The sequence below is a fragment of the Ovis aries genome, chromosome 21, assembly GCF_016772045.2.
Source record: "Ovis aries strain OAR_USU_Benz2616 breed Rambouillet chromosome 21, ARS-UI_Ramb_v3.0, whole genome shotgun sequence".
Classification (NCBI taxonomy): Eukaryota; Metazoa; Chordata; class Mammalia; order Artiodactyla; family Bovidae; genus Ovis; species Ovis aries.
Window position 1 is genome coordinate 24,539,014 of NC_056074.1, and position 12,216 is coordinate 24,551,229.

Here is a 12,216-nt window from a genome sequence, read left to right on the forward strand (position 1 = left end):
AGTTTATTATTTATAGAGGTAAGTCTATCTACTGGGAAGCAAATGATGAGCAGAACTAAAGAGAGAAATTTAGACTAGGGTCCACATGAAAAGATAGTCTAAATGCAACATAGTTAGACCTTATTTTTAGATCATGATTATCAAATAGAACTGTTGAGGGAGAAGGGACCTCAGAGATCCCTCATATAAATACCTCTCCTAGAAAAGAGGAAAGAGGTCTGTGTATCTTACTGAGTGCTCAGAAATGAGGGCACAAAACTGGGAGTTCTGCTCTCCAAGGGATCTGAAGTCTAAGTTGATTTCCTCTTATTTTAAATAACTGATGTATTAATTTAGCAAACATTCATTGAGTCACTGTTAAGTCACTTAACTAGATGCTACAGAGAAAGAAAAGCTGATTTGGGCAGAGGTCTTTATGTAATTAATTATGAAACAAATGAAGTATTATCTGTCAAAAAATGTAATTAAAATATGAAGTGGGTTCAAATGAGAGATGTTTATTTGGTCTGGGAATACCAGGGTGAGCCTAAAAGAGAAGATCACATATGAAATGTGTATTGCTGGCTGGGGTAGGATTTAAAAATTTGAGAATGGGGATGGCCATAAGAGGAAAATCTAGGAGTGGTTAAGGCATAGAAATGTCAAGAGATATAGGAAAGTCATTAGTTTTTTTTTTTTTTTAGCCAAAAAAAATAAATCAGTAATATATTATCCTTAATATTATGTTATATGTTTATAATATAGCAGCTATTATTATATATAATATGGTATGCACATACAATGTATACTATACATATATGTATAATTCATTTGTGTATATATATATATATATATATATATATGGGGCTTCCCTGGTGGCTCAGATGGTAAAGCGTCTGCCTGCAATGCGGGAGACCAGGGTTCGATTCCTGGGTTGGGAAGATCCCCTGGAGAAGGAAATGGCAATCCACTCCAGCACTCTTGCCTGGAAGATCCCATGGACAGAGGAGCCTGATAGGCTACAGTCTGTGGGGTCGCAAAGAGTTGGACATGACTGAACGACTTCACTTTCACTTCACTTTCATATAGTAATGTGTTCTATTTTTATTGGATACCGTTAATATAGTATTTTATAGTATTTTAAATGTTTGTAGCATGGTATTATTTATATTCACTTGGCAAAAGCATTGGCTATATGGTCAGGAAAAAGAGAAACAGCAGGCTTGAAATTAATTGTTAGGTTATCCATGCTCTCCTTCTGCTCTGCATTTGGTTTCCATGGAAACCTTCCAGAGGATCCTGTAAGTCAGTGACTGACCAAAGCTGGTTTGCTGAGCCCTTTGAAATGAGATGTAAGCTTGAATGTCAGAGAAAATGTTGCAAGTAAAATTGCACTGGCTGAATAATTTTTAAAGTCCATTGAACATAATTAGGCCTATTATCTTCCACCTGTAATTCTGTTCCTAGCCATCATAATATCAGGTCCCCAACCACATCCATATACAAGTATATAACTTACATCACTATGTATCTCTTGGAGTGTCACAATTTAAGGTCATTTCAAACATGTAAGTGGGTTTCTTAGGTGGCTCAGTGGTAAAGAACCCACCTGTCAATGGAGGAGACCCAAGAGGCACACGTTCGATCCTTGGCTCAGGAAGATCCTCTGGAGGAGGAAAGGGCAACCAACTCCAGTATTATTACCTGGGAAATGCCATGGACAGAGTAGCCTGGGAGGCTACAGTCCATCGGGTTGCAGAGTCAGACACAACTGAGCACTCATGCAGACATACAAAGAAGATATAGTGGGCAACTGTTGTTCCTATGGGACAAACCCAGGTGCACAAAATGCAGCTCCCTTTATTTTCTCATACCTCGCTTATTTTTATCTTGCACCTCCATTTCTGTCAAATGGTTGGTAGGAAAAGTATCCTAGTTACACTGAAGTCCATGAGATTCAAGTTACACTTATTATATTCAAGTTACAAAATTGTTACATTCAAGTTACAAACTTAGTCAATTTTGAACTTTTACCCTCATCCTTCATTTCCCCAGGGTTGATTCTGAGCTCTGCAACTACAAGGTTACAGCGTTGGTAAAGAGTGGTGTCCATTTTTCCACTTTGATACACCTTCCTGTGGCCTCCTTTGATATGTACTGTGACCTGTGATGGTGTTTGGTCAACTCTCTCTGCCCCAACATCTGCTGGAAGTAACTCATTCCTACCATGGTCACCCAACAACATTGTTATCTAACATTGACCTCCAACATCATCATCCGGGGGAGACTCCCCTCATCATAAACTGGAGACTCCTTTAGATTTCCCCTAAAATCTAATTGCTATAATCCCTTTAAAATTTAATTAATTAGCTGGTAAAAATAATATATTGATAAGTTAAAAGCTCATTTTTAAAAGAAGTAAGATTACAGCAAGGGTAAGAAGGATAATTCAAAGGATGATTGAATATACCTTGAATAGTTTAGGATGGAAAGGTACACACTGCTAAATTTAAAATGATAACTAATACAGACCTACCATATAGCATGGGGAACTCTGCTCAATGCTATGTGGCAGCCTGGATGGAAGAGGGGCTTGGAAGAGAATGGATACATGTATATGTATGGCTGAGTCCCTTTGTAGTTCTCCTGAAAATAGCATAACATTGTTAACAGGCTATACAGCAATATGAAATTAAAAGTTAAGAAAAAATATAAAAATGAAATCAAGTTAACAAATGAAGCATAAAACTCACAAATATAAATATATTTCTTTGATTAAATTCAGTATCAATTATTTGATTTTACATAAAACAACATAATCATTTAGATCAAATCAGTGCATTTAGGATTTTATTAGGTTTTATAGTATTTTTTTGCATTTATTTTGCTTATTTCTATATAAAGATTGAAAGCAACCATTCATATCTAGTTTCAAATTAGAGATGACAATACTTAAGAAAATGTACAGTCAACAAGAATATTTTTTTCTGTTTGTATATAATTCAAGTTGAAGTACCAACAATCTAGATTCAGCATTTCACCTCTGGGCATATACACAAGAGATTTGGAAATATATAGTCAAACAGAAACATATATAAATTTTCATAAGAGCACTATTAACAATAATCTAAAGTAGGAATAACCCAGTTCAGTTCAGTTTCAGTTCAGTTGCTTAGTTGTGTCCAACTCTTTGCAACCACATGGACTGGAGCACGCTAGGCTTCCCTGTCCACCACCAACTCCCGGAGCTTACACAAACTCATGTCCATCAAGTCAGTGATGTCATCCAACCATCTTATCCTCTGTTGTTCCCTTCTCCCGCCTTCAATCTTTTCCAGGGTCTTTTCCAATGAGTCAGTTCTTTGCATCAGGTGGCCAAATTATTGGAGCTTCAGTTTCAACATCAGTCTTTCCAATGAATATTCAGAATTGATTTTCTTTAGGATTGACTTGTTGGATCTCCTTGCAGTCCAAGGGACTCTCAAGAATCTTCAACACCAAGTTCAAAAGTATCAATTCTTCAGCACTCAGCTTTCTTGATAATCCAACTCTCGCATCCATACACAACTACTGGGAAAACCATAGCTTTGACTAGATGGACTTTTGTTGGCAAAGTAATGTCTCTGCTTTTTAATACGCTGTCTAGGTTGGTCATAGCTTTTCTTCCAATGAGCAAGTGCTTTTTAATTTCATGGGTGCAGTCACCATCAGCAGTGATTTTGGAGCCCCCCAAAATAAGGTCTCTCACTGTTTCCATTGTTTCCCCATCTATTTGCCCGGACCAGATGCCATGATCTTAGTTTTCTGAAAGTTGAGTTTTAAGCCAATTTTTTCACTTTTCTCTTTCACTTTCATCAAGAGCCTCTTTAGTTCTTGTTTGCTTTCTGCCATAAAGGTGCCATAAGGGTGGTGTCATTTGCATATCTGAGGTTATCTGCATTCCTGAGGCAGTAACCTTAATAACCTCAGAAACAACCCATATACCCATAAAGTAATGAATGAGTAAAAAATGTACAATATCTACACTGTGCACAATTATTTGGCTATAAAAGGAATGAAGTGCTGGTAGATGCTATGAAGTAGATGAACCTTGAAAACATTATGCCGAATGAAAGAAGGCAGATGCAAAAGGCTACATGGTGTATGATTGTATTTACATGAACTGTGCCCAAAAGACAAGTCCATAACAACAGAAAAGCACATTATGGTGTCCTAGAGTGAGGGATGGGAAGAAGTGATGCCTGCAAGTAGGCACAAGGGATCTTTCTAAAGTGATAGAAATGTTCTAAAATTGGATTGTGGTGTTGGTGGCAAAACTGTGAAATCACTAAACTGTATACTTTAAAATGATGGGTCTTATGATGTGTGAATTATATCTCAAGAAATTTGTTATTAAAAAGTCAATAGTCTAGGTTCTTTTAACGCATTATTCCAGCCACTTTAAATCATACTAATTAAGTGAAAGTAATTAAAATAGTGCTACTTCTTAATATTTACAGAAAGATTTACAATTCAAAACCAAATTTGCACATACATTATCTCATGTGAAATTCATAAAACTATAATGTGAAAGGTATTATCATCTCAGGTTTACAGATAAAGAAATTTGGTGATCATCAGACAATTTGAGTAACTTGTTCCTTCTCACACACCAGGCATTGTGTGGTCAGGATGTAAACCCAGATGTTATGATTAAAAATCTTACACTTGAAGTACCATGCAGCAATCATGAGCCCTATAATTGTTCTGAGGAAGAACCAACCATTGAGACATTAAATGTCAGGAATGAAAATATTAATGTAGCATCAGGTCTCTACTTTTCATAGATAATAAGTTGAATGTTTTCTAGCGTACCTGGTAGCTCTTCCAGAATGGTCCTTGGCAAAAGTTTCATCATCTTCAATACAGAGACCAACTGGCTACATCAAAAAACAAAAAAGTATTAGAGTCCTTAAACTAATTATTGAGAAAATGATGTTATCTGTAAGCCTTAGGGACTTAAAACAGATTTCATGGAATCTGGTCCCTTAGAGATGCCAGTTCTATTTAAGCCTCTGATACCCACTCTTGAGGGAGGCTTTAGAGCCTAGACAAAGGATCAATGACTCAATGAGCTCTAGATTTGCACAGACCCTGACCAGCTTAAGGACAGAAACATAGCAACACCACAAACCTCAAGACCCCAGGATCAAGCCAGTTTGTAGTCTTTTCTTGACAAGGTGACCATAAAAGCATCCATAAGAGGCACCAGGAGAACAGAGAAGTGTAAAACTGTACTGACTTGGACCACAACACTGCTTTTATGACAGTATAAGCCTACATGTTTATTATAACATATAGTTTCCTTTCTTTTTCCCTGTATCTTTTCCCATCACTTTCTCACTCCTCTCTGCCCTTTCTGCTATGTAACTTCCTTGTTCTATTTTTTCCCCATTTGCTTTAAGTAGACGCTAAGACATTTTCACTCTTTTGTCATGGAATATAAACACAAATATATTTGTTTCACCTTAGTTCTTAACCTACGTGTCATTTTCCTAGTTTAGTCTAAGTAGTGATTCCTCATCATTTTGATGGCTGTGACCCCTTTTAAGAACCCAAGAATACTTATGGACATTTTCCCAGAAAAAATATGTGTCTGTGTGTGTATGTCTGCGTGTATCTCCCTCCCCATCCGCCCTACATGACATGCTGAATATGATGTCAAAGGATTAAATAGAACTGATTCAGATCAACCACAACATACCCTGGATCTAAATTCTAATCCTGAATCTAAGACATTGGGCATTTCTGTCCTCTCTTGACCTTTATTTTTTCAAATACAATTCGAGACACAAACTGAGTTCGTCTTTTTGTCTCCTTCCATATTTAGCCATGTAGGATTTACTCTGCGTTAGTTATGATATATGTCTGCTCTCTGGCTCTCCTTGGTATGATGATAATAAAGATATGTTTACAGTTAAGGAATTGTGCCATAGAATCATTCATTAGAACATTAAGATTTGGGCTCCTGGATTGTTAAATTGTTCCCTAGCCTAACTGTTCTCATGAATTTTAAGAGAAGAAATTAAAAATAACCACTTTAATATATTTACAGTGTTCTTGTCCCTGGAGAGTCATTCAAATGATTAACATTGTTTGGTATGTCATTTCCTGGTATTCACTTCAATGCTATTATACACAGAGTAAACATTCAGCCTGATAGTCCTTTTTCTATCCATTTTATTGTCTGACTCACTTTACAGCCTTACAATGGTATGAGGCTTCTCTTTCACCAACACGAAACCTGGACTGAGACTTTTAAAAACTCAGAAATAATTATAGACCAACTGTAATCAGGTGACTCATGCTTAGCAAACAGCTCACCAGATCTCTGTTTTGGCGGGGAGAGAGAGTGTCAGAAATTACTATCTGGTAATCATACATAATGTGGCAATTTATTTAATCTTCTATTATGCAGTTTACTCTTCTGAGACTTTCATTTTCAATTGTAAGTAATGTGGCAAATTATTATTCCATTTACTCTTCTGTAAGTGGGGAATAGTAATACAACTACTACAGATGGTTGTTAAGAGGATTAAATATGTTAATGTATATAAAGGGCTGATTATTAGGTATTATTTATTTAATTTACTGATTTTCCATAGTGCATTGGAACCAGATAATAATGTGAGGAGTGGTGAGGGGAAGGAATAAGGACAGGACCCCTAATTCCCTAGACTTCTCAAGTGCTCCCAGTTCCTCTCTGTGTTCTCCATTTTGTACTCATCTATATTTTCATAAATACAAGGAGCAGTCTTCCATTTTTTGGTTACATCTTTAGCCCTGAACTTCTCTTTGGTTTCAGAGTCATGCATTCAGCTCCACTTTGGACATCATCAATTGCTTGGTCCATATGTTCCTTAAAGTCAATAGATACAGGAACAATTCTATTATTTACCTTAAAAATAGATTTTCATTCTATAATTCACTTAGTTCCATATTTCACTGACTAGCACTACCATCCACCATGTTGAATTAAGAGAATAATTTAGCATTATAGGAATGAGGTTTTTTTCAATGTCTAAACTTTTGCTAATTTTGTTTTATTGTGTGTTATAATTTCTCTTCTCTGATATGAAAACTTTCCCCTTTCTCCTCTTGGATCAATAGAATCAATAGAACATATTCTTTTTATTCAAAACTTCAATGAAAATAAAATCAAAACATGTTATCTAAAAAAGGCATGGTCTAAACTTTTATGATTTATTTTATCATAAAAATTTTATATATCTTATTATTCCCTGAGGCAATGAAGAAAAAAAGCTGAAGGATGTGGGTATGATGGATTCCTCAAAGTTAATAATCTGTTTTTCAGATTCATTTCTGATTCATCACACATGTTAGTCTTGATTTTACACTTAAAAGTTGCTTTCCCTTTGCATATTAAAAAAAATGTTTAGGATGTTAAATTAAGTTCATCTGATTTCATATGGTTGCTTCAGGAGCAGAAAATATCCTATTTCAGATAGTTCATGACATTTGTTATTTCTGAATCTCTTTTAGAGAATACAAAAAAACCTCTCCAGAATGTTTTGAAATATTTTTTATTTTCAGTGATTTACTTTATCCATAGTTTTTGAAATTTTTTTGTATGTACATTTATGCAATGCTTATTAGAATCCTCAATTTAGTTAAATCGAAAGAATTATAAAAGTTAATCCATATCTCTCCCCTACTTAGATCAGAAATAGGATACATAATATATCCAAATATTTTAGTAAAGAAAAACTTATTGCCATTTTAGGCAGTTTCTTTTACCAATATCTTCCATATGGATGTAGATGAAAATGTGGACACTACAACACCTCATGATTAAAGAAAGGGCATGCTGGAAAGAATACAGTGTATTGCGTATTTTTGATGACAGTCCAAATACACAAAGATGCTTTGATAGGCTTGGGTGATGGGTGAATACTAAAACTATGAAACTGGACACCTATAAACTATATATGTAGGAACCTGGGTTTTCATAAAAACAGACTTAAAAAATGGTTTCAGCACTAAATAACAGAAACCAGTGTGAAAAAGTCTTTTTAGCTTCACATATGAATAATTCAATTTCAGATCACAGTGTTCTCAAAGTTGCTTTGAAAGTTCGTGAAATGTAAAAGTGCACTGACAGAAATAGAATAAGGAATGCAGGGTAACAGCTCTCATTGTATAACTGTCTGGAATGTTTAACAATAATAGACAGGAAGAGTATAGTGAAACAAAAATTGCAAAGGAGGGACTCAGTGACAACTTGGCAAGGGTGTTTATGGAGAAATCCAAATTTAAAGAAAATGAATGACCGAGCCACATTGTCTTGTCCTTTCAGTTTAAAAAATACAATAATATTTTCTCTTATCTGCATTTCCATAATTATTTTTCTCCTTTTCCAATTACAGTATAATGGATTTGGAATCCTTGGAGTCTAATTCTGGATCTTCCATGAGTTATATATGAGAAATTCAACAAGTTACTTAATCTCTCTGAATCATAATTTCATCATCTATGAAATAGAAATATTATTCCTATCATATATACAGGACTCTGTTACTGTTTAGTCACTCAGTCGTGTTCCATTCTTTGTGACCCTATGGACTGTAGCCCACCAGGCTCCTCTGCCAGTGGGATATCCCAGGCAAGAATACCGGAGTGGGTTGCCATTTCCTTCTCCAGGAGATCTTCCCTTATGAGACTCTATAAAGGCTTAACTCGAAAATGGTCATAAAAATCCTCTGTAAACTGTAAACATGCCTCATTTTCCCTTTTCTTTTCTCTACTCTATTTTGTTTTCCTTCCCTTTCTCTTTCTTTTCCTTCATCAGTTTCCAAGGTTTCTACTCTCTTTGTCACTTGCTCCTCTCTAGCTGATAATAAAACAATGTCTGTCCATATACCAGCCTGCCTTCAGTCCTCACCCCAGAGACGGCACCTCCTTCTGGGGTATTTGCTATTCTTGATGTCTCAATCACAATAAACATTATCCTTCCATGAATAGAACCTATGATCATCTTTCTTTTTATGAATCTATTGGTAGCAAGCTGCGGATTTTGGTGCTGTGGGTCATTAACTTACTGTCACTTCCCCTCTTTCCAGGACAAAAATCTAACTTTTACGGAGATAAAGAATCACACTTTGGTTAAAGAATTCATCCTGTTGGGCATCCCTCGAACCCAGGGGCAGGAAGTTGTGCTCTTTGTGGTGTTCTTAATCTTCTACGTCTGCACTCTGCTAGGAAATCTGCTTAACCTGCTAGCTGTGGTGTCTGATTCCCGCCTCCACACTCCTATGTATTTCTTTCTTTGTAACCTCTCTGTGCTGGACATTGGTTTCTCTTCTGTGAGCACCCCAAAGATGTTGGCCAACCTGCTGGTGAAGAGCCAGGTCATCTCCCTGGGTGCCTGCATGTCCCAGGTCTTCTTTTACCACTGCCTAGGCTGCATGGAGTCTCTGCTCTACACGGTGATGGCGTATGACTGATTTGCTGCGATCTGCAACCGGCTGCGTTATGCCATCATCATGAATCATCGGGCGTGTGCCCTGCTGATGGCTGGCGCCTGGGCTATTAGCTCTTTCCACTTCACAAGTCTCACTACACTGACCTTCCAATTGCCATACTGTGGGTCTAATGAGATAGGTTATTTCTTCTGCGACATCTTTCCTGTTGTCAAATTGGCCTGTAGTAACACACTCATCATTGAGATGGTAAGCTTCATCAACATTGGCCCAGGATCTGTTTCCTCTTCATGTGCATCGTCACTGCAGTGGTAAAGACGCACGTGGCTGAGGGGTGGCACAAAGCATCGTCTACCTGTGTCTCCCACCTCTCTGTGGTCACTCTGTTCTTCGAGCCCTGTGCTCTTGTCTATACCCAGCCGTCTTTGAGTAAGGTGCTGGTCACTCCAGTGCAGATCTTTGCAAGTGTAATCTCCCCCATGCTGAAACCCACAATCTACACTTAGAGAAACAAAGATGTCAAGGGAGCCCTGAAGAAACTGGTTCAGGGGTGGATTGTTTCAGAAGGAGGTCATTAGTCACTTGTGGGTAAAGATGATTTTTTCCCCTCCTCATTTGTATATAAATTAATTTTCAAAATGTATCTATGACAGTTGTAAAGGTCTTTTTGCAGTAAAGAAAGTGGGGAAGCAACTCTAGCTAATCCAAACTGGTGGCATTTTCCCCATCTCAGAGACCAGGCATCAGCAAATATTTTTTCTAAAGGTCCAAGTAGTATATATTTTAGGCTTTGGGAACCAGAGGGTCTCTGTCACAAATACAAAATTCTGCTATGATAGCATGAAAACAGGCATAGAATGACTGAATAAACATGAATGAGTGAAAAAAGATAAGGCTTAATCCAGTGAAATTCCATTTACACAAATAGGCTACAGGCAGGATATTCCCCACAAGCTATAGTTTGCTAATCTCTGTCAGAGGTTACTTGAATTTGAAATCAGTTTTTTTCAAGGCTACGTTGATAGTAGTTTAAGACTGGACTTTGATGTGGGCTGAGTCCCACCAGCACACAAGCTGAACTATTGATCAAGGATGGTCAAGGAAGGGATGGGTGTCAGGGACACAGGCAGCACACCTTGGAGAGAAATCCACAGCATCTCAGTGAGACCTGCTATTGTTACAGGCTCATCTGAATATGACCCATGCTAAAGTTTGGCCACCTGATGCAAAGAAGAGAAACCCTGATGCTGGGAAAGATTGAGGGCAGGAGAAGAAGGGGGTGACAGGGGATAAGATGTTGGCTAGCATCACCAACTCAATGGACATGGGTTTAAGCAAACTCCAGGAGACAGTGAGGGATAGGGAAGCCTGGTGTGCTGCAGACTATGGGGTTGCAGACAGCCCGACATGACTTAGTGACTGAACAACAACAATGCCAAAAATAACGGGCTTCCCAGGTGGCTCAGTGCTAAAGAATCTACCTGCCAAGCAGGAGATGCAGGTTCAGTCTCTGGGTTGGGAAGATCCTCTAGAGAAGGAAATGGCAACCCACTTCAGTACTCTTGCCTGGGAAATCCCATGGACAGAGGAATTTGGCAGGCTACTGTCCATAGGGCTGCACAGATTAGACACAATTTAATGATTAAACAACAGCAACAATGCCTAGAAATGTACTGATACCTTTGGTCCTGGTACTAGAAATGGTTTGCAGCCAGTTTTCGTAGGCTTGACGGTCATAGAGGTCATTAGTAGTAGTAGTGTTAATCACTCAGTCATGTCCAACTCTGCGATCCCACAGACTGTGGCCTGCCAGGCTCCTCTGTCCATGGGATTCTCCAGGCAAGTAGGTTACCATTTCTTCTCCAAGGGATCTTCTTGACCTAAGGATTGAACCCGAGTCTCCTATATTGCAGGCAGATTCTATACTGTCTGAATCACCAAGAAAAGAACTATCCATCTGAAATCTTGGTGTCCAGTCTAGGAAGTAAGAGAACCAAAAGAATACTCAAGAGAAGTTGTCTGCATATGGAAAAATAATACTGAGAGGAACTTGGGACAATTGGCAGTTGTCAGGCTTTATCCTCACGTCTGTTCTTAAGTCCATCGAATTTTTTATTCCTAGAGGTTGTTTTTTTTTGTTTTTTTTTTTTGTAATCTGCTACTTTCATCTCCTGAGAGGGACCATTGCCTTACATCTCCTAGAACATACTGTTTCAAATGAACTAATAGTGGAGAAACTTTGACAGCATTTCTAATTCTTCCTAATATCATTCTATGATGTCATATTTTATACGTACAGTTGCTTATTTTCCTGTTAACAACACTCTGTTCATTGCACCTTCTGTTTCCTCTAGTGCACATGCCATAGGTAGTATTGAGTAAAGAATGTCATCCAACAAGTCCTAGAATATGAAATTGAAAGGTATCAATGTGTCTTGCTGTATCAAAACTCAGAGCACCCAAGGTTAATCACAGGAAGGAAAATCTTCAGTCCTTTTACAAAACGGTCTCAGATTTGTCCCTCTGTGTCTCACTTTTTCCTTGTTGGCTCTCACCCGTGGATTAATCAGAGGTACACATGTTGCAGGTTGACAATCTGAACCTGGTTTAGGCAAGACATTTTTTTCTCTGATTAAAAAACATGATGTTAAAAAAAAAAAAAAGAAAAACATGATGTTATTAGAAGGATAGCAATAGAAACAAGGGATACGAAAACTGAGAACAAGTAAATGTTAAAAACAGATTGAGTTGTGAAGGC

The 12,216-nt window shown here is 37.6% G+C and overlaps 1 pseudogene; it reads left to right on the forward strand.

The window, feature by feature from the left end:
* The first annotated feature begins 9,005 nt into the window (after positions 1 to 9,005).
* LOC106991820 (putative olfactory receptor 10D4) lies at positions 9,006 to 9,773 on the forward strand (annotated as a pseudogene).
* Positions 9,774 to 12,216: the final 2,443 nt, after the last annotated feature.